The sequence below is a fragment of the Homalodisca vitripennis genome, chromosome 5, assembly GCF_021130785.1.
Source record: "Homalodisca vitripennis isolate AUS2020 chromosome 5, UT_GWSS_2.1, whole genome shotgun sequence".
NCBI lineage: Eukaryota > Metazoa > Arthropoda > Insecta > Hemiptera > Cicadellidae > Homalodisca > Homalodisca vitripennis.
This window is the reverse complement of record NC_060211.1, coordinates 106,466,433-106,491,251: the sequence shown is the minus strand read 5'-3', so window position 1 is coordinate 106,491,251 and position 24,819 is coordinate 106,466,433. Positions and strand designations below refer to the sequence as shown.

The window sequence follows — 24,819 nt, the reverse complement described above, 5'->3', positions numbered from 1 at the left end:
GTAAACTTAAACAGTAATTTACCAAAGATGTATTTTTATCAAAGTTTTATATGAGAAAATGTATTTATATATTTACTATGTTGATGATTTAATAATAAATTAATATTTAAAATACAACCATCAAAAATGATTGAATGATTTGGTTTAAATTCGCTTAAAGGAACTATATCTTCTCAAGAATTTACAAAAGTTAAATCTTTTTGTTTAAAAATGTTCTGAATAGTTTTGTCTTTCTTTAATTTTTCTTTTTTGCATCTTACTCCAAAAATTATCTAAAAACGTATAAATTTGAATAATAAATCAATCTTGTATTATTAAGTTTCATCTACAATAGATTGATTCCTCCACATCCACCAGAACCATTTTCCTTCATAACTGGAACTCTTACTGACAAATGTAACTCGCTATTACCATGATTTTCGTCCTGATGAACGATTTTTAACCACAGGTATTTGGTTAACATCTACCAACAGTTTATTAGCCAAATCTCCCCCAAGAATGACAGGAATAACGCAATCAGCTTTCAATATAACATAATTTGCAAACTTCCCAATATCACAGTGTATTTGCACGTAATCGTTCTGGTTCCTGTAGACAAGTATTCTGTTGGTAAGCGTTTGTCTCCACGGAACTTGTCAGAACCGCATTTATCCCCAGATTGCGAGGACGTGCCCACGTCTGCCGCTCTCGGCTCCGCGACATGTCCCCTTCATTTGTTACCCTTTTCGGGGGACACTGCTTTAGCACCTTCTGGAAAGGTATCCCCCCTAGACTTTGACGTCACTCCTGGGGAGTGCTTATTCAGTGCACGGACAATAACTGCGCTGATTTACCACCTTCTTTCGAATATTTTCATTGTGTGTTACTTAAATAAAAAAAACTGTTCCTTGGATTGCAAGAGACTATTATTCATCAGTAATAAAGTTTAATAAAGAACCATTGTTTCGTCCACATACTATGATAAAGGTTGAAGTTTTTGTGAACATTTAACAACTTTGTATTCTATTTATTGAATTCGATATATTTAAATGAAATATATTTATTATTTGTATACATTAATTTTTACTACCCAAACCCATTCCAATTCTATATTTCACATTTTTATTTCAGTTGTTTAATTATGATTAATATATGTTTTTATAAGGACATTTAAAATATTAATTCTTATCTTTAAAGATAATATAGCTATTAAAACGGGTTAATTAGCACAATGATTTTTAGATTCATACATGTTTTCAATATTGTAAACCATAAAAAATGTAACATCGGCTAGATATAACAGTAATCCTTCTGATGGCTGGTAAACAACTTTACACCTATATAATTATTTACATATTAATGGGAACATGTAGGATAAAAGCTATTTTTAAAAAGATCCAGCCTGTAAGATGTCATATTGCGTAAAATATACGATATATTTTCTAAAAACATTTTTAAGGATATAAATAACATATTTGTTACTGCGAACATTATATGCATTACATTTCAAAGCCTAGTTAAACGAACATTTGAGTTAATGTGTTATTTTAGATTAAACGCTTAATGTAAAGGGATAACATCCTTTCGTGTGTTTATGGAGTGGCTGTCATGAAGTTAAAAATTAGTAACAATTAATTTTAATCAGTTCACGAAATGTCTAAACTCCGCTACTACTTCGCTGTTAATAAGTGCACTTTGCTGTTAAAATCTGTTTCCACAAAAACTAATAATGAGCCATAACGGCCAATTCTTCTATGTTGCCTATAATCTGTGGTAACTGGTAAGTTAACTTGGATGAAAAGAGTTAGTGCCTTAAATAAATGATATCACCACTGGCATTAGAGAAAAAGTCATGTCGCAACATGGCGTTATCTGAGTAATTTATTGAGTATGCTATAGCGGAATGGCGTAAATAATATGCTTGGTTTGCGCATTATTGCTAGCAGTAAAATGCTATAACACACGGCCGCATAGATGTAAAACACATACAACTTAAGTAAGTTTAGGTTACTTGACTAAGCTAGTAAATAAGTTACCTGCGATTTTATGTGAATTAATTAAAATAAAATGTGTTTCATTTGTACGAACGGCTAGACCTATGTGGCTATTTTTATTTTTTAAATGCTCAAAATATTCAAAATTAGTGTTTTTAGGGAGAAAATGGAAAGTATGTATAGATCTCAGAGTTTCCAATGAAACAGAAAATTCCAAACATTTCGAGAGATAGTAGTGTATTGTAAACAGCAACCTATTTTAATGACAATGTATTTTTATTAGCTGACTTTTAGTACATATGCGCCATTTATTGTATTATGGATATTATTTAAACATTGCTATGAAATATAATTCAATGAAACAAATTTTGATTTCTGGACTTTGTGGCACGAAATATTTACAGTAGCTGAAGGAATAAAAAGAATATCCGGCGGACAATAACCTAATCCGCGAACGCAGCGAACCCGTGAATATTGCACATAGAATCGAGAGGGTGCTAAATCAGGACATGGACACGGTCAATGCTCTGAATAAGGACCCCCTTTCGTGACGTCATTTTGAACGACGGGTACTATATGCAGGGGATGCTAATTCAAGCCCGTAGAGATTATTAATCTTCGGGAGATTAGTTCTATATCGCGTCTTGTTCTTATTCTCTATTTTTCTTCCTCCCCGAATTCCAAAATATTAGTGGCGGTCAATATTGATTCATTGAATATGTGCGAGGCCTCAGTTATACGCAACACCCAGTGGCGTAGCAAGGGGGGGGGACAGCGAGGGCGGGCCGCACCAGGTGTCACCTTTTTTGGGGTGACACCCACCCGGTCTCTCAACTTTAAGAACAATGTACAAACAAACAAAAAATAAATCGCTAGCACAAAAATTTCTTTTTCGGGGATTCCTCCACTAGCACTAGCTCAGCTCTATGTATAATTCGAGGATTCCCGTAAAAGAGCCCGACGCAACATTTCTCATTTGCTTCGTGAAGTGTGTTGTGTTTTGTTTGGCGTGAATTGTTAAACGTGTATTATTTTAGTGATAGATAATAAAAAGAAAAAATATATTATATCCATGACTTTTATCATATAAAATTTATTGCTTTTTACTTTCGATGGTGTGACACAACCAACTTCCGCACCGGGTGCCACACAAGGTAGCTACGCCACTGGCAATACCGTCAAAAGGTTTCATAATAATGGGTAATACAAAGAATTGTAATGAGAAAATTGCATTCAGTTATACTTATCATATACTAAATCATTTTTTACTTACTTAACAAACTAGATATGCGTGTTCATCACAATAATTGTTATCCAACAAAAAAGGTCTTCATGTAGGCAGAATGAAATGGATATTTGTAGGAAAATCTGAATGAATATGTGAAGCATATTCTTTTGCAGTAAAATTGTAATCAAGACTATTCATTTGTTCAGTAAAATATTAATTTTAAACTTTAACTACAATGGCAACAAGAATACAATCATTTCAGACTAAATGCTATTAGTTTCATAAGTTTCTTAAACGATTTCTCTTAATATCGAGAAATCAACGTATTCAAATTTAGTCATGTTATTTGTTATTTAGTTATATGTTATTATGATTCCATTCAGCCATGTTAACAGTTTTACACCTCTATCTACGGCTTTTACACACGTGTTGTACGGAATGTAATTTTGACGAACCTATGACAACCGGACAGTATGTTTTAGGAAAATCCATTTGTGTTAGTCATACGTTATTGTTGTCCGTAATGATATATTCGTACGAACCATGCGTATGTATTTCTCATACCGATGGTACATTTGTACCATGACGGACAACAATTACGTATGACTATTATTTTCCCACCTCCAAAGCCGAACTGGAAAAATACTATTCAATAGAACGTATAAGTTCAGTGCGTGAAACGACCATCAAAAAGGAAAATGACCTTGGATCGAGCGTAAAGAAGAGTAACGGACTGAAAATCAATCTGGAGCCGGAGCCTGTGGTATGTATGACCCGGAACGTACCACTCGTTAGAAGCGTTCCGAGACCTAATCTAGGGTCAGACTGTTTACAACCAGGAGTGGAGTACACGTTTACTTGCTTTGTGGTGAAATAAATACAATGGAACTTGGACGCCTCGAATTTCAAATAAATAATAAACATTCAAGTTATCTAACATTTTGAACTATGCAGACTATTATAATTATTGTATAGGGATATTAAGGGATCGGAATGAAAGTTTAAATCATCAAAGTTAGACTATATTTCATTTAAATTCCATTGTAATTTACCATATTCCCTCTGGAGTAGCAACGTTAAGTGTTTCGGGCAGAAAAAGGGAAGGGTAGCCAGTTTGATCCTGCCGATGAATCGTGGGCATACTCCCCATCTAATAGATTTTTCTAACAGTTAATGGGACAGGCAAGTCGGTAATTTTCTTTAAAAATTTAAAACAATTGCTTGGAATAATACTCATTCCAAGAAACAGTTTGTAGAATGAAACGTAAAATTGTATTATTTATAATAATACTGAAAGTATTTAATTAACGATTGAAACATAAGGTTTGAAACAAATATGGAAAGAAATTACTAAAATTAGTGTTAGAGGTGTTTAAATTTTTATCTTACCTTTGACACATCCAGTTTCACCCTCACCGACATAAAAATACCTGACTTGTTGATTTATTAGTTGGAGTTACATTTTTGTAAATTACGTTTTAATTGTATTTAAGGAAACAATTCCATGGAAACCATAACAATGGTTTATAATAATAAAATACGGTTTATTTTAAATCGAAAGTAAGTCAGGTTATTGGTCTCATTACGGGGCATGGTCACCTGAGGAAGCACTCCACAAGAGTCGGCATCCTTCAGGAGGATCCGCTCTGTGGAAGGTGTAATGAGCAGGAGGAGACTGCTGAGCACCTGCTCTTTGATTGCCCTGCAATAGCAAGAGAGCGGTATGCCATCTTTGGTAGTTTGGACAGGGGTGATGAATTTTCCCAGGAGGACTTGATAGGTTGTTTTCGGCGGTTTGTGGAACTGCTGAAATTGTAGACTGGTGGGCCTCATGGTGTGTTTCCGGGGTGCGCAAAAAGCACTTGAGGCTTAAGTGCATGGCAGTAGGCCGTCCCAAGGGGAAAAAAGGGGCCAGTAATAAAATAGTAATTAACTCGTTTATCATTCTTTGAAGTCAATAAGATGTTTGAGCAGTTTATAAAAAACTGTTTAGACTATTACAATTCGTCGTGTTTAACATTGCAACGCGGTCAAAAACTATAAATTATAACATAATATTTACATTGTAAAGGTGACTTTCTAATACAAAAGTACAAAGTCTGTCATAATTTTAATTATTTTATATAATTAAAAAATGTTTAGACACATTTATAAAAATATAATTTAGATAATTAATAACCAAATTTAAAAACTAATTTGCTTTTTACAAACTACAATGCCATGCGCCTATTGGTCAGAATCGGTCCGTTCACAAAAAGTCCAGCGTTCTTCCACCTAGGTCTGGGCTGACATTTTTGAGATATGATCATTTTTGATTCCGAGGACTAAAAACTGATATTTCTATTGGAATCCACATTTTTTAATTATAACCAATTTAGAAGCCAATACAAAGCATAGATTAAGCAAACACGATTACAATATATTAGCTGAGCGATTCTTCACACAATAGAAGACAAACGTGTCTACTTACATCAAACACCTTTATTTCTTAAATCTCAGATTTCCCCCTTAGATGGGGCAGTGCGGTTCTATGAACCGGAGCAAAGATGAACGACACAATTCAGGGCATTTACTCTATGGCAAGATGTAAATGTGGAGAAACATAGTTACCCGGCTCTATTAAATAACCGATTCGTGAAGGCAAGTTTCTGCGACTCTCTCCTGACTATCACAGACCCATTTGTGGATTTACTAATAAAAACTACCAGCAATCGTTAAGGCAATTTTGTAACTACATAATATGTCACAACTAAATATCACTCACCATCTCTGAAGTTCAGTTTAGTGAAGTGGCAGCAATACTGTAAACAGTGTATAGTCGGCAATTTATATAATTTTAAAACAAAATAAATACCATATTATAGGAATTAAATTGTATTTTCGCTGGATGTATATTATGAATGAATGAATGAGTTGTTACAGTTTGATGAATGATCGCAAGGAGGGAGTGAGAAATATAATACACACGTGATTGTAACTCTCTTACTCAAATTGTAATCAGATTTTGGTTTTGAATAAACAAGAATGAAAACTAAGATTGTAATTACATACACTACTACTCCTGTTATAGGTTTGTGTTTTGAGAAACATACCAAATAATGCATCCTTTCTCTACAGACTACTCGGTTTTGGTTTATCCTCCAAAAAGCAGGAACATCTTAGTGCCCAACTCCCTAACATCCCAAAAACAATCAGCTTAAGTTATACCAAAACAGAGGTTACCTGAACTTGAGTAGGAGCATTATTTGGTGACGAAAAATGTTTTTCTTTCGCACTTATAAAGTCAGAGAGCGACAACTATACTACAATCCAACAACTAATCCACAAAATCATTCTCACGATCTTCTATTGGAATCCACGTTCATATTTCTTCTATTTCTTCAGCGTTCATCCAAGAAGAAACCTTAAATTCAGTATATTGCCATATAAACTTTCCAGACATGAATGCCAAGAGTCAAATTTTCACTTATTTCCGGATATAAATTTCGGACTTTGCTTACTTCAATTGCTGTGATGAATGAAGCATTGACTCATCATTACATTATAAGACTGGGCAATAAAATTACCCGGGTCTCAAATTGCGTTTCCGATCCGTTCAATAAACACAACACCATTAGTTTTAACTGAGTTTTTTGTTTTTACAGTTTTTAACAGTTTTCCCCCTATTTGACCAATAAACTGTTGTACCCAGTGTTGTACCATTTGTTGTACCCTCAAATAATTCGTTTCGGTCCACTGAATGGGCAGGAAAATAATATAATGACAAAGGTGTTGAACAATTGTTTTATAGACTTTAAACAGTGTAAATTAATCACTCAAAAATGAAATATAAAATGTAGCCTAGAAGATAGCTTTAACAACATGGTAATTTGTTGAAAATTGTTTTTATTTATATTTAACTTAACCTGCTATTGTACCCGATAATGGGTTCACTGAATCCGAAATGTACATAGTACAAATAAAAAACAATAAAAGTGTTAAAAGTATATATATATATATATATATATATATATATACATATATTCTATTAAACACTCTTGGAGGCTACACCACTAATATGGATCAAGCAAACTAAACTAAACTGGCCTACAAGTTCAAAGAAATAAGTTTAAAATACATAACATACCATTGGAATGAAAAATGTTTTAAACGTCATCTCATCCCAAAATGTGTACATGTTAAAATCAACTACAAATCAAGAGCAACTGTTACATAAAAAGTGATGCTGAGAAATCATAGTTAAAACATAAATATACGAACTTTTCAAGAAATAACATATTTTGAAAAAGCTTTTATATGAGACTCACCTTAAATCCTTCTAATGAACCCATCTAAATCCTCAACCAATTTCTTTATGGTGTACTTAATATTATTTAAACGAATAAAACATTTAAAAATAATAAAGAATGAAATAATTGAGAAAAACGTTATTAACTTTAATCTTTTTAAAATGGCTTTTTAATGGTTTTCCCGAGAACCATTATTTGATTCACTCTTTAATATATAATTCTACCCACGTATCCTAATCCTAATGATATAATAAATGCAAATGTGCTTTTGTTTGTTTTGCTTTCATGTGTAAACTATTCAACCGTTTGTGCTGAAATTATACACAGATATTCTTAGGGTCCCTGATTATTATATCGAAAATCTCTCCGGGCATCACTTGTTTATATGTAAGTGAAAAACCTCATCTTGGTCTCTAAAGTTGTGGAATAAATTGGAAGATCCTGTTAAATGTAATTAACTGTTTTGTTTAAACATTGTTTTATGACAGCACAGCCATATGTTTACTTAATATTTTAATGATAATAATTATGTTTCATCATTCAAATTTTATTAAAATAAACAGCTGTTAACACTTAAACTTTCAGCTGAAGTACGTCAAAGAGACTGACACGTATTTTTACTTTTTAATTTTATAATAACGTGTTTCATTAGTTGTGTAATGCAGACCAACAAAGACAATGATACCCTATAACCTTTAGTCTACATTGACCCAGTGACGAATTAAAAACATCTAATGATTATGAAATACTTGATTTAAAGTTTGTTTTTAGAAATACTATTAAACCACTGTTATAAGACCCACCTTATTGAGGAATACTACGAATTTTTATGTACAATAATATCTAGAAACTCAAGACTCGTTGCTACCTCGACATCTTTACCTTTAAGCATTCTTACCCAGACTTCACTCCGAAAAAACACTAGACTTCTACAACTCAAAAACTCATGATAAACGATTACTTGAAATGTTGCATGAACTTCCTAGATATTTCCCACTTTATAACTGGAGTAGATGTTTTTTGACCATAATAGACATCAGTCCTAAGTGTATTAGTGTATATTTCAATATATTAGTGTATAAGTGTGTATATTTCAATCATCGTTACAACAAGGGAAACTAAACTATGACACTAGAAATATCTTTCCGAAAGACCGAAAGAAAATAGCAAGTGAAACTATGTAATTACAAAAAAAACTATAAATCTACATAAAAAATTATGTAGATCTTTTTTGACAGAAGTAGATTTCTGAGACCTACATATGTATATATTTTCATGGTCGGAAAAATAAAACAAACTAAACTTTGGCACCGTAAATGAACTTAAACGCTCGGAAGTAGACACTTTTTGGCCAAAGTAGGCTTCTCAGTCATAAGTAGGTAAGTATATTTATTTCCTTCATCGGGATTACGAGGCAAGCCTAACTATGGCAATGGAAATATATTAGACCTGACCAGATATTAGATAAGAAAACATTATCTTAATTCATAGAATTAAGGAGATGTCTCATTTCAAAAATTTTAGAACCACACATCCAAAAGCCTTTTAATTTTTCTTGTCATATTTATGCTTTTTTAATATCGAAAATTTGGAAAAAAATAACAAAACGCTTAGTTATATATTACAGTAATTATGTTTTTAAAATTATATATTATTCATAATAATTATTGTATGACCATATGTAAAATGAATATAAAACATGACTATAATGTATTTCTTTTTCTATGAGGGGTTAAGTGGAAAAGAAGACGTAGGTTCTAATTTCGCTTCTATAAATAAAGACATTTTACATTTAATTTCATTTACCATAAACTAGGAATACGCTCATTGTTTTCCGTAACACATTATAAACAGTTAGTCTACAAGACAATAAGATTTGTTTGTCCATAAATAAAATATAAAATTAAAACTTTTTGGGCACGTGCTTAGAATACGAAAGCTTTTATAATAAAGAGTGTTTTTAAATGACGCAGTCTGGTTTATATTAAAATTGAAATAGACGTTTTTTATTAAAAAAAGATATCGATCGTATGTGACGTTACTTTTGGTGAAGATCGAAATGAGAGTGTATCTAAAGGGTTAAAAATATGAACAATATCTTTTGAATATTATATCTCCCTTTGCTTGATACACTTAAACCGACCGTCAGAACATAAATAATTCATCAATAGATTTTATTACCTTCAGACAATTAGATAGAGACTGAAATTTGCCACTTGTCAGGATTTGTATACGGTTAGTTAGCTGACGCTGAGTTAAATGACGAATGAAAGAATTATCTCTTTATTCGACATGAAGTTCAGAGGCGAATTTAGGGTCAGATGGCACTTACGTTTTAACCCCAAAGATATCAACTACTAAATACGTAAATCTAGTAAAAAATTAAATGAACTTTGGATCTGAGATAGTTATAATTCTTATTTTATATAAATATATAATTGCATTTGAATCTGTACATAAACCAATAATATTGAGCAAACCAAGAAATCAGAGATGCTGCACTTGTGATTTTTCTACATGGTGGTTGTTTTTTCATTAAGCGCTTAAGTTGTTGACTTAAGTTGACTTGAAGTGCCGATGATCGAGCGGTCTAAAAAGTTGAACTTGGAGTCTGAGCTAGAGATAGCGCAGGTTAAAATATTGTCTGTAACCGTTGCACGTTTTACCAGTACAATCTATCTTGTACTGTATCGACTCTCCCCTGTATTCTGTTTGATAAGATCCTCGCACAGGCCAGTGGCCCATGAGGACGGACAGAATAAGGCTCAAAAGGGGATTGGCTTCCCCTTTCCTTCTAAAAAAATAATAAAAATAAAAAACTAATCACAAACAACAAATGACTGTTATTTTATATTCCAATACTGAACTGAACTGAACTGAACTGTGGAAAACGGGGTGGTTCCCCTCAGAGCAGCTTCTGAAACAAATGTCCCAATGACTGCTTCGAATACGAACATTGACGCCGTGGAACAAAGCTAATTAATCTTTAATATAGTCTGGTGTAGATTAGATAATTAAGGTCAGCTGATAAAAGATTGACCGAAAGTTCAATGTGTTGTCAGCACCTCCTATATAATCGTAGATAGCGCAAAGTTACAAGCAGTAGCTGGCGCTGGCGAGATGTCTGCAGCAGTAGAATCTGTAGTTTTCATAGCCACATTTACATCAATTCTCGGTAAGTCATTCATAGACCAGAAAGCAATATAGTATCAATAAACCACAAAATAACTGAATTTATCTACAGTGACTAAGTGATTGTTATATACACAATACTATCTTCACTAGGCGAACGTTTAATAAATTAACTTTTATAAATTAACATGGGTTAGCTTAACGTTAATCATCTAAAATTTTCAGATTTCATATTTAGATTTGACTTTAGGCATTCTAAGAAAGCATATAACGAAATAATAACTACCAAGTTTCCAAGTCAGTAACTACGCAGTTATATTCAGTAAAAGTTCAACCGCAGGATTTAATGTTTTATTCAGATGGCAAATGTGCAATAACATGTTAATAGCTGCAAAATATCATCAGCAATAAGCTTTCAAATAACGCAGAGAACGTTACGTTCCCTAGTAACGTAGGTGCACCTGATGAGTTAATGAGAATTTCCATTCACCAATATTACACTATATTTTCTAGTCTAGGTGTCTCTGATGGGTTTATTTTAAGCATCTTCGTCGCCAACTATTTTTGGATCTTTTCAGACGAACAGTCTGTGGCAGAGTCGTATATCAGAAGCCTACACTAAGAGAAAGGTGAACTGTGGCTAAATTCAAAATTCACAGCTTTCAAATATTATAAACTTCAATCTTACGTGGCGGATTTTAACACTTAGCAACACCCAGTTATACGTTGTGTTATTTAGATTATTAATTTATTTTACTTATTTTGTTTTTTATTTATATTATTTCATTTATTTTATTTGTTTGGAATTTTGTTTGTAAATGTTGTACTGAACTGGCCTCATATTTTCAGGATCAAAAGGAGAAATGTTTGACTTAACAACTGTTAAAGATTAGAGCAACTGATAAAAAGAGTTAACAATGTTTTTATCATGCATAATTAATTAATAGTTGTACACAACTAATATTTGGACCATAAAAAATTTTATTACTTTCTCTCATTTGTTATTTTAAGTTATGTTTAAACTGAAATTCATTGTACTTCATTTAAATATGTTATAAATAAAAATTATTATTTTCAGTTCCGGAAGATTACCGCTACAATACACAAACTGTAACAATTACAACTTCGCTTACTTGTTTGTTTTCAATAAGTATAATATATAAAAATTGCATTTTAAGTATTTATTTGATGAATATTTAACGTGTTTTTTCGTCAGATGTGAAAGTAATTTGTAAAAGATTCTATCTTTCAGTGGCTGTTTTCAGAATATCCTGGAAGTATGGAAGAAGACTCTTGGGGAAATGTGTTCACGCAGGTTGAAGAAAGGGACCTTCTTTATGTGCCTAGATAAGGGTGACGGGATTTATTTACATGAAAACCATAGAAGAAGTCCTGCAAGGGATTAGAAGGAATTTTAACATATGACTAGGAACTTGAGGACACTGAAGGTCAGGAAGAACTCAGGAGTCAGATTGTAGAAGATGGTAAAGAGGTTACTGAAAGGAAATTTATGGAGGAACTAAGTACAGTAGAACAACTGGACTGCGATAGGATCAAGGTAAGTGGAGAAGATGACATATGGCAGTACGAGAGGAAAACTGTACGTATAATATATAAAACTATGTTTAATCAGTATAACATATTATTTCATTATTTAGATTAATTTGATTTATGTTTGTGTTCCCTAACAAATATCCAATGAGCTACAAATATTCAAATATTGCACTGCATTATAAAGACGATGACAGAGAATCAGATGATTGCTTCCCATTGGCTGAGACAATTTAATACACCCAATCACATGAGATCACGTGACATGGCCTGGTCAATCGGCACGGCTCGGCGCGGCGTCCTTTGTACGTTGCTAAAGCCAGCAGTCTGTTACAAAATATGACCTAGGTAGGCCCCTCTCTCTGGTTTTTTTTGCCGGCCACTTATCTCGAAAAGCTCATTTATTTGTATAATGTAATCACAACCCTTTAAACACAAGTTGCGGGTATTATCACGAGAACTCCTTTGAAAACCCCGAAATAATTTTATGATTTAGTTTTTATCCCTTACAAATGTGGATTCCCCTATAATCATTTATCCAGCCCGATGCCAGTGAATCTCAGTGTGAACTGTACTTGTACTCTTAGCCTATCTTGTACCCGTCTTCCTATGGACACTGTCGGCCCTGTGGGAGCTCTTTAGGAGGATGCTGTTCGGTGCGTCTGATAGTGAAGATGTGCGTCTATTCAACCCTTTCTCTTTACACCCCTTGCCCTTCCCAAACACGTTTAAGTAATGCTTCTCTATTCAATCTCTTAGTAAGGGTTGCATTCCCTCATAAATCCTATTTTGAAGCAATGCTTATTGTTGTGTTCTTTATAATAACCTGAGATATATTGTCACTTAAACAGCTAATTTGATTGTTTACATTGTATTGTTTATACTTGCTCTTGTGCGTACATCCCTTCGCAGATGTTTGGTCTCTTAACAGTATTGAATTAACCCTGTTTATACAGGGTTAGATATCTAATCAGACCCCATACAGAATAACAACTTTTTATTGTTATTGTGAAGCTGTACTGTTTTATAATATTGAATATTTATTATAAAACAGTTTATTCTCTTGTATTCTAAAATATTAAAACCTATAATAATTATGTCGACTTATTAATATTAATATTTTAACTATTCTCTTATAGCTTACTACAGGCTGATTAGCCACTATATCCTGTTCAATTGTAATTTTACAATATTTACAACTCTGTATAGTTAGTATAAGATGTATAGTAAAATTCATTGAACCTGAAATCTCCAAAGTTTTTAGCATTTATTGTGAATTTAAGTTTCTTAAGTGGAAAGTTCCCTACTAAATTCAAGCAAGCAACTGTGGTTCCAATATTTAAGAAAGGTTGATAGGGAACTTTTACAGAACCACAGACCAATCGCTCTATTATGTGTATTCTCTAAAAGTTTTTGAGAGATGTATGAAAGCAAGGTTGTTGTCTTTTTTAAATAAAGTAAAATTTTTCTCGCCCTATCAATCCGGATTTACTGAAGGAAAGAGTACTGAGGACCGCAATTACAACTCTTATGGAAAATGTTTTTACACAGTATTAATAACAATAATAAATCTTCCGGTATTTTCATAGACTTTTCAAAGGCTTTCGATTTAGTAGATCACGGAATTACTTTTAGAAAAACTTAAGGCTGCTGGAGTAAGGGGAGTTGCGCTGGACTGGTTTGAAAATTATTTAACGAACAGAACTCAAAAAGTGAATATAGCTAATATTACCAGTAACTCAAAACCTGTATCCGGGGCGTCCCTCAAGGCTCTGTGCTTAGTGCAACTATGTTTTTAATATTCGTGAATGATTTTACTATGCGTTCCCTTCAAGGGAAGAGCCACAGCTTTTGCTGACGACATTGCTCTTCAATATAATAATACACACTGGACTAACATTTTAGAGGAAATGAAATTCGACATTCGGTCATTAAAAGCGTGGTGTGAAAATAATAACATGATAGTAAACGCCGAAAAAACTAAATTTATAAATTTTGGTCTTAAACGTTTTTCTTTCGACAACAACTTGAAATTTCACGTAAATATTAACTGCGAGAATGACAATAAAATGTAAATGTCCAGTTATAGAGCAAGTGAATCAAATCAAATACCTTGGCATAATAATCGACGAATCATTATCCTGGAAAACCACATACAGACAATCTACAGTCACAATTAAGAAGAAACGTCAGAAAATTTTACTTTTTGAGGAACTTGCTACCTGAGGCTGTAATGCGCACCCTTTACTTTGCACTAATTCACTCCAGATTTATTTATGGATAGAAATTTGGGGGGGAGCTAGTAATAAAGCTTTAAACCCACTGGAGATAATACAGAAGCACTTTATTAGAATAGTAACATTTAAATGTAAACGTGAGCCGTCCCTTCCTCTGTTCAGACAGTTGAAAATACTACCATTAAAATATCTATTTGTATTTAAAGTATTAAAAACGTTTTATATGCGAAGTGGTGATGACAATAATAAAACAGTTTAAAATATTATACGCAAGCTGCTTCAGAAGGTTCTTTTCAAAAGACCAAAAGTGTATAAGTCATTCTTTAGAAAGTCATTTGTATTTTTTAGGTCCAAAATTGTTTAACCTGCTACCAAACCAAATCAAAATTATTTGTAAAAAAAACATTTATTTAAAAAAAAAATTAGAATTTGGTTGCTGGAAAAGGATGAAATTACTGAATTAACAGGCATCATTCAGTGATATATTATAAACTCGATGTAAATTAAAATTGTATTATACAATGATGTAATACTTCATCTTGGGGAGTATTTTTAATTTCCATTAAATGTTATGTTGTGGATGAAACATTGAAAATGGTAGCATTAAGTTTAGAATATATAATATTTTATTTCTGTTTCGTAAAAATTTGAAAATATGTACTTACTGGGGTATTAATTTTAACAAGAAATAATCTATAATTCTTAGTTTTGACTTAATAGTTTTGTGTAAATACTTTGTGTGTATATAGTAGGCGCTGCAGTGGACCGCCAGTTTAAGTGTCAAATATAGACTGTTGGTATGCCAATTTAGTTGTTTGATAACTTTGCTTGCCATCGCCACCTGTCTAGATGGCTAGAATTCCGAGTTTTTAATTATGATTTATATCTGTATTTATTTTCAAATGGAATAAATATTTCTTATTCTTATTCTATAAGATTTAATTTCATTGTTTAAATTTAGTTTATATATTGGTTATATATTGGTTTATATTCGCATTTTCTATCTAATAATCAATAGGTTGGCTGCACTGCACTATAAAGATGATTACTACCACATTGGCTAAGACCATTCGATATACCACATCACCTGAGATCACGTCTTCAAAAATGTAACCAAGTGCGTGGTGGGTCTCTTGTTCGAGGCAGTCTGTTCCTATATCGGTCGTTTCTTCTACCGGGTGCTCGTCTCGTGGAGCTCTTTTATTTGTAATTGTAATTCACTTCTAAAATGTTAACTTGTATTGTTCTCTACTGTTTTTATATAGTTTTATATTCCAAACAGTGTTAGAATATATTTGGCTATAATATTTGTTATTTCAAACGTACATTTGGTTCTTTGAAATGTACAAAAATATTTTACTACATCTGTATTTATTAAACATCAAATACATTATTGTAATCTCTATATTTACTTGTTGGTATCAAATGTATTAAACTATATTTAAGCTCTACATTTAAGGGTTGTATTCCTTTATAATTGATAATTTGTAACTGTGCTTATGTTTTGTTGTTAGTATTAACCTACCTTTTTTTGAAGATAGTGTTCTCTAAAACAGCTGATTTGATTGTTTACCTATATTCTATTGTTTACTCTTATGTGCGGAGAGTTAGTACATGCCTTTACAGGTGTTTTGTTCTTAGAATAGTGTTTAATTAACTCTGTTTAACCAGACCACATACAAGATAAAAATAACGTGTTATGTATGCTGTACTTTTAATAATTTATTCATTTATTATACAAACAGTTTATTTGCTTGTTTGTAGTTTAAAATATGTATTAGAGCCTACAGCATTCGGGCACATTTATTAATCTTTTATCTTGTCTGTTATAGCTTGTTACAGTGTATTATAGTCTGTTTAATTGCAATAGTTGCATCTTATTGCCACTCAAACTTACTATTGAGGTCAATTAATTCTTTGTTACGTATGCATCAAAGTTGATTTTTCAAACTGAATTTGAAAGTCTATTTTTACTCTTTATTAGCCTACTAATTATTATTTATTTCTCTACTGGCTTCATACCTCAGGCATATTTCTAGTGATATTTGGAATATATTGCGTTAAATCATTCTTTACAGGTATTATCATTGTTTATTATAGGTATACCGGCCTGCCTTATAAAGTGTCTCAATTATTACTGCTCTGTTAATCACGGTTTAACTTTATTTTATTTTTATTGTGTTATGTTATACTAAATATTGTTCACCATGCCTCGTGAACTTAAACTTGAGTCTCACTAACTATACAGACTCTAGTAGGATGCGACTTGATAAAAAAGTGAAAGTTGGTTAAAAATTGAACACAGCGCCTCCCCTCACTCAAGTGCACTCTTAGGAGTTGCAATCTGGAGATCTCTAAAAGGCGCAGTGACTCTGAAACCGTCTTCTTGAATGTGACGAGAACACGGACAGTCCAGGACTCTCTCAGGATGTGGAGCAAATTAATGACTTCTTTGTACAGGTCTATAGTGAAATTGAAGTGCTTATAGAGCCTACAGCTGATTATCTCTGTACATTCCGAGGGTCAGCATGATATACCTGTGATATTCAGTTCTAATTTAGCTGCTCAAATTAGATCCGAAAAACTTTGACGGATCTCCACTCCTAGTTTACCCAGTGTAACTAAGCTTAAATATTTGTGTCTGTCTGTATCACGTACTAGACCTTCCTAGTGAGTTACATGAAGGTAGCTATCCAGTCTATGCGTGCTTTTGTAACCCGTTCTATAAGCATACTGAACCTCTTAAAACCATGCAGCGTGACATTACTGCCAGCAACCCTTTCCTCTCTGCACATTTTATGCGAAAGCATGATCACAACTTGATCAAATAACTTAAACATTCTCGGCCCACGCCTACTGAACATTATGAGGTTCACGTCCTCTCCTCTGTTCAGGAAATCATGCAGCTCCTGAACACTGAATGATCTAACATTGAGGATGGTAATTACTGAACGCCTCACGATACCAAATGTTTCAATTCTGCAACATTTAATCAATTTTTCTGTGTAAACATTGCATTATTACAACACGATGATATATGTTTAATTCATTTAACCAATATTTTAAATTTGTTTACATTTATAGAGTGAAAGCATAACAAAAATTACAACACTTATTTCAACATCGTGGCAACAAGGCAAAACGAATTAAATTATTCTGCATTTTAATTAATTAACTAAATTTGGAAGGTGTTCATGTTAGGTTTTGAATTTGGAGATATTATGGGACGGTATAAATATACAGCAGCTGAAGGACCAAAAAACGGAGGGACTGGGCATTAGCCTGATCCAACAAACCATTCGCTCCGTGACTACAATTTTTAAGGAAACAAGCGAGTGCAGTGAGTCCGTGATTATAGTAAGTGGAATCACAAAGCAAAACACGAGACAGTAAGTGCAATTTTTATGACAGACAATTGTCAGTCCACGTCGAGTGGACATCGCATTTATTTATTTCCAACGGTTCCATCCATTTATACATGAGTTGACTTAACTAAGGATAAACTAATCAATATGGCATACAATGACACTAATAACTGTGGTAACAACAATCCAATAACATAACAAAACTAGTAATGATAACAGATAACACAAGGAAGACATTATGCAATAATTAATAACAATACATAGCAATCATAACAAATAATGCAGGAGCAACTAGTAAAGAGAGACAGAACAATGTAACAATTATGATAATAATAACTTAACAATGAGATAAATATATAAAAACATGCAACGATATAGATATGTTAGAATGTAACAATGAGATAAATATGTAACAGTATAAAAATGATAAAAGTATATGTACTAACAGAACACACCGTGTCTGTTCATTTCCCACGGATGAGGTATACGTTGCTGATTACTAATATACATATAAATACTGATATAATTCCTACACTGAACTGAGGAAATACTATGTTATTGCAAACTTCGATATGAACAATGCTATGATATTGAGATACAAGAACAATATGTACTTCACTGTATCATGTATCATCTTTATATGTGAATGAAAACTGTCATAACGTAAGTATTATTGATGTTTATTTTAGTTTTTAGTTTTCAATAACTATATCTATATTCGAACAATTTAGATAACCATACAAAATAGCAAAATCCGGTTTTGCGTTGGAATTATATTATATTTAAATTAGAAGTGCAAAACCTGAAATAAGAATTACTTAAAACTTTGCTTAACCACTAGTCCTCTTAATCATGAACACTCAAAATGAGTACCAGATGCATGATACATGACGAATTCCATTTCAAAATATCATAAAACTATATCGAACTACATCACAAGTGCTTTCACTAAGAACGTCGACATGGATATTCTGTATATTGATCTAAAATCGTTCAACTGTCACTGAAATCTTGGGATCTGTTGAATCAAATACACGGAATGTTGTAAATAAATTGCTGGCAAAGTCGAGCGTATGTTCTTGTGTATTATATTTGAAAATGAGAATGTAAAGTAGCATTTTTTGTCAATATTTTGCAATGAATTTTGAAATTTTTATTTTGAAATAGTTTAAATCATTTGAGCAGAAGCACTACTTTCGCTATGCCTGGTATTTATCTCTGAACTATCCGTCACCGCCTCCCATCGGCATCGCAGCTATGCAGCCACTGTAAAAAATTAATTTATATTCAATTATTTTCTTAGTCTACAACTTATATTCAATCATCTGCAATGTCTCACAATCAGCTGCAGACTGATACTAGACAAATAAACAACTGTAACAAGTAGATATTGTTCAATTGCCTTTAAAAGATCTACTATTGCTTCTAAAGTAGTGTCTATGTCACTTAATTCTAATTTCTAACATTCAACTTTGCACAGGTCTCGTTAAATATATACACAAGTATGTGTCACAACAGAAATCGCCCAAAACGTTATTTGTGTGGATATAAAATAGCATAGCGATAAAGACATGTCATGTAAGAACAAATTTAACACATCTCTACATTTAAAAATGTTTTATGTTGGTTAGGTTGTTGACATATATATGTATAATATTAAAGCTAGGTGTAAATTATTATTTACTGATAAAATTAGAATATTTATAATTGAAGTTTGAGAAATCCTTGTGAACACAGTAAATTGACACAATATTGAATATTGAAGAGTAAGTTACTCTGACTCTACTAATAAACCAAATTTCAAAACTACAAACAAAAAACGATTATAATCGAACTAATTAACCAATTTGAAAATTAAACATTTCTAAATGCATTGCAATTTAATATCCACATAATAACTAACACCAATTTTATTTTCAAATATAAAATGGAAGTTATGTACAGTAACTTTGTTGTTATACATATCATAATATTTCTTTTCCTATACATAAAATTATATGTTTAACTAATTTACAAATCAGGTTTTAACATTAAAATCGATTGAATTACAAAAAGAAAGAAACAATTGATTTGGCCATACATGCCAATATCCATCGGATAAATTTCGCAAACTTTTCCGACATATTTAGCCTTAAATACACACCCATTCCTTTTATAATATGCATACCGCAACTAACATGCATTTGATAACAATATATGTTTTGTCACCTGAAACATTTTAATAACTATTGCGCTGAGAACTGGCTCGAGTATTAATAATGAATTAAAAACTATTGCGAACAATAAAACGAAGACTTTAATTGATTTAGTATAGAAACACCTAGGTAGAAAAATATATCTTAAAAGAAAAGCCTATGTTGATTGTATAAGTATTCTACTAAATTCCATTCTCTCGGAGCTAATATACTACTTAGTTCATCGGCTTGGTTATAAAACATGTCAGTATTAAAAATGTTATTCGTTAATGTTATTTTGTTTCACTAAACATTATTTGTAATGTATAGTATACCTATTGTGTGGCTTTACAATCACTCCATATACATTTTATATCGCTTTCTGATGTGGTGTTTTTATTTTATGTGACCAATGATCGGTGAAAATTTCCAAATTTTTCCGGGAGTTCCGTTGTAGACAGAATTATCTGAATATAGTGAGGATTACAATAAACAAATATTATAGGAATGGACAATTAATTGTGGTAAATAAAGTTTTAATATAACTGGAAAATATAAGTTACCAGTCTCAGATGTTCCCACATATATTTTACTAGGTAACCCATCTTCAGGAGTTACAGTTACCAGATACTGGGTGAACGGAAGCAGTGGGCTCAGGGTGATCTTGGGATTTTCTTGGATCAGCTGTCTTTCAAGGTCATCCTTACAGCCAGGAGAGCAAGCTAGCTTGTTCACACACTGCGCACACCAATTGATGAACAACTTAAGATCACTAATAAACTAACTGTTCTACAAAGATTCCTTGCAATGAGAGAACTAACTAGCCCAGATATCTGAACTCGATTCAATATATAAAATAACTCTAAAACATATTCTTTATTATATTTTTATCATTTTACATAGAGTATTAACTGTAAATATTCACTGATTTCAAAATAATACTTAATCAATATTTTTCTAAAACGTAAAATAAAATATTGTCCGTTGTAAATGATCTTGGATGATCAAAAGGCTGTGCTTAAGCTTGAATTCAAATGGAGAATCCATTTTAAAAGCTGCGGTGATTAAAAATGTATTTAGTAAAATAATAAAACACGTGCAACTGTAAAAATATTTTAAATAAGACCAATATTGTACAGTGCAACATATGGCACAATGTTTATGTTATAGATCTGCTGGTGCCCTGTGGAGTCGTATGAAGTGTCCTGGGAAGAGGACTGGCTATGGTTAACGGTCAAATATTTTATAACGAGTGGTCGCCATTAGCAGTTGCTCGTACTTTAAATGTAATTGCACAATCCGGAATGGTCTATTAGAGTATAAATTGTGTCCTGAGTATTGACCGTTAGCCATAGCCAGTCCTCTTCCCAGGACACTTCATACGACTCCACAGGGCACCAGCAGATCTATAACATAAACATAGTGCCATATGTTGCACTGTACAATATTGGTCTTATTTAAAATATTTTTACAGTTGCACGTGTTTTATTATTTTACTAAATACATTTTTAATCACCGCAGCTTTTAAAATGGATCCTCCGTTTGAGTTCAAGCTTAAGCACAGCCTTTTGATCATCCAAGATCATTTACAACGGACAATATTTTATTTTACGTTTTAGAAAAATATTGATTAAGTATTATTTTGAAATCAGTGAATATTTACAGTTAATACTCTATGTAAAATGATAAAAATATAATAAAGAATATGTTTTAGAGTTATTTTATATATTGAATCGAGTTCAGATATCTGGGCTAGTTAGTTCTCTCATTGCAAGGAATCTTTGTAGAACAGTTAGTTTATTAGTGATCTTAAGTTGTTCATCAATTGGTGTGCGCAGTGTGTGAACAAGCTAGCTTGCTCTCCTGGCTGTAAGGATGACCTTGAAAGACAGCTGATCCAAGAAAATCCCAAGATCACCCTGAGCCCACTGCTTCCGTTCACCCAGTATCTGGTAACTGTAACTCCTGAAGATGGGTTACCTAGTAAAATATATGTGGGAACATCTGAGACTGGTAACTTATATTTTCCAGTTATATTAAAACTTTATTTACCACAATTAATTGTCCATTCCTATAATATTTGTTTATTGTAATCCTCACTATATTCAGATAATTCTGTCTACAACGGAACTCCCGGAAAAATTTGGAAATTTTCACCGATCATTGGTCACATAAAATAAAAACACCACATCAGAAAGCGATATAAAATGTATATGGAGTGATTGTAAGTCCACTCAATAGGCACATTATACTTAAAAAATAATATTTAATGAAACAATAATAATAATAATCTCTTTATTGCATTCTTTTAAAAATTTTTACATCGTATCGCAATCGTCAATAGTTTAAGTCAATTTACACGATTTCATCTACACATTCACACAACCTCATACTCACAATTAATACAATCATTCATGACACAATCGCTTTGACCACAGATCCAGCAATCTCTAATATCCCAGCGGCTTGACATGAATTCATGAACAGAGTAGAAAGCCTTGTACTCCAAAAGGACTTTGTGACGCGTTTAAAATTGATTTTGATTATTGGAAATTTTGATTTCTTCAGGGAGCCTGTTGATTAATCTGACACCAACTTCTTGTGGTAGATGTTGCGCTAATGTCAATCTGCGTTGACGAGTTCGAAAGTTGTCCCTGCATCTAGTTTCATATGGATGAACATTCCTGCCACGAATCAAGGTGCACCTTGATCTGCAGTACATGATCACCTCAAAAATATAGAGGCAAGACAGTCAGCAATCTCAACTACCTGAAAGATTCCCCACACGACTCTATGTAATTCAAATTTTTAATGATTCTGACAGCCTTTTTCTGGAATCTAAAGACGCGCTCCATTTTGTTTTTTGCATAACTTCCCCAAAGTCTTATTCCATACGCAAAACGAGGATGGATTAGGCCATAATAGGCCATTTTTAAAACTTCTGGGGAACAAAATTTTGCTATATTGCGCAGAGCATAGATACCTGAGGTAACTCTAGCTCAGATCCTGTCAACATGATCGCTCCAGGTCAGTCCTTTGTCCAGAATCATTCCTAAAAACTTTGTGGAGTTATTTTCTTCGAGATGGTCGTCATCTATAAACACAATACAAACGATATAACATTTACGTATTAAAATTTTTAATACTGACATGTTTTGGAATCAAGCCGATGTTCAAAATAGTATATTAACTCCGAGAGAATGGAAGTTAGTAGAATACTTTACAATCAACATAGACTTTTCTTTTAAGATATATTTTCTTTCCAGGCGTTTGTATACTAAATCAGTTTATATGTTCGTTTTATTGTTCACAATAGTTTTAATTCGTTATTAATACTCTAGCCAGTTCTCAGCGCAATAGTTATTAAAATGCTTCAGGTGACAACACATACAGTACATTATTATCAAATGCATGTTAGTTGGGGTATGCATATTATAAAAGGAATGGGTGTGTATTTAAGGCTAAATATGTCGGAAAAGTTTGCAAAATTTATCCGATGGATATTAGCATGTATGGCCAAATTAATTGTTTTTTTTTTTAATTCAATCGATTATAATTTTAAAACCTGATTTGTAAATTAGTTAAATATATAATTGTTACTTATAAGAAAAGAAATATTATGATATTTATAACAACAAAGTTACTGTACATAACTACTATATAAATTTGAAAATAATAATGTTCGAAATTATTATTTTATGGGTACTAAATTGCAATTAATTTAAAAATGTGTAATTTTTAAATTGGTTTGATTAGAATAGTTTTCGTTTGTAATTTTTAAGATTTGGTTGGTTTCATTAGAGTAATCTTTAATATTCAATATTGTGTCAATTTAATGTGTTCACAATGTTTTCTCAATCTTCCATTATCAATCTTCTAATTTTGTCAGTAAATGATACTTGACTCCTAGCCTTTATATTACAGATCTATGGATTATAATATTGGTCAACGATACGGTGTACGACTCAACCAATCCAACATAATAATTATGCTCGATTAAAAATTTATAATATCATCTTTACATTCAGAGGTGTGTTACACTTTTTCTGTTACATCCCTTTTTATCCCTACACATTTTAATGTTCACACACATAATTGTTGTGGGTGAACACTGTTGTGATACGAGAAATAAATGTGTATATATTTAACGAGACCCGTAACAAATTGAAGGTTAGTGATGACTGTTCAGATATATTATAGAGATTACCTTAGTAGCGATTGTGGAAATTCGTAAGGCAAATGAACAAAGTGTACTTTTGTGATAGTTGTTTATTTGCTTAGAATCAGTCTACAGCTGACTGAGACACTTTACAGATGATGGAATATGAAAAACACTAAACATTTATTTTTTCAACAGTGGCGGCTGGTACGCGTAGGTAAGAGATAAATACAGGACATAACGAACAAAGTGATTCTGATTGAAATATTCAATCTTTTTACACACAAAAATTTCAATATTCATTAAAATTTATTGAACAATGATTAACTAACTATCTGATTTTCATATATAATAGAAGTTCTGTATAATAAGTTTTGTTGATATATACAATAACTTCTATGCTTCTATTATATGAAATTATATGATTATCTATTTTATAAATTATGTTTCCACATTATATCTTTATTATTCAATAATTTGTGGGCATCATTCTCTCTTCAACTAATTTATATATTTAAAATTCTGCATTAATACAGAGAATAAAATATTTACAATGAGTGTCACACTGAATTAATTTAGTTAAATCAGTTAAACCATTACTATAAAAATTTGTTTAAGTTACTTAGTTAAAACTTAGAAAATTGCACCTCGTCTCAAACGATTTGATACTTAGGCTATATTTGTCCAAACGCATCTTCAGTTAAGCTCCGA

General features: G+C 32.1%; 1 long non-coding RNA gene across 2 annotated transcripts in view; it reads right to left on the bottom strand.

Moving 5' to 3' along the window:
- The window catches only part of LOC124362660, a 60,016-nt gene extending 35,477 nt beyond the window's left edge, over positions 1 to 24,539 (bottom strand). For both annotated transcript variants that reach the window (XR_006922486.1, XR_006922487.1), the window contains exon 1: positions 24,157 to 24,539. This is a non-coding gene — a long non-coding RNA (uncharacterized LOC124362660). The remainder of the gene's footprint in view (positions 1 to 24,156) is intronic.
- Between the last annotated feature and the right edge of the window lie 280 nt (positions 24,540 to 24,819).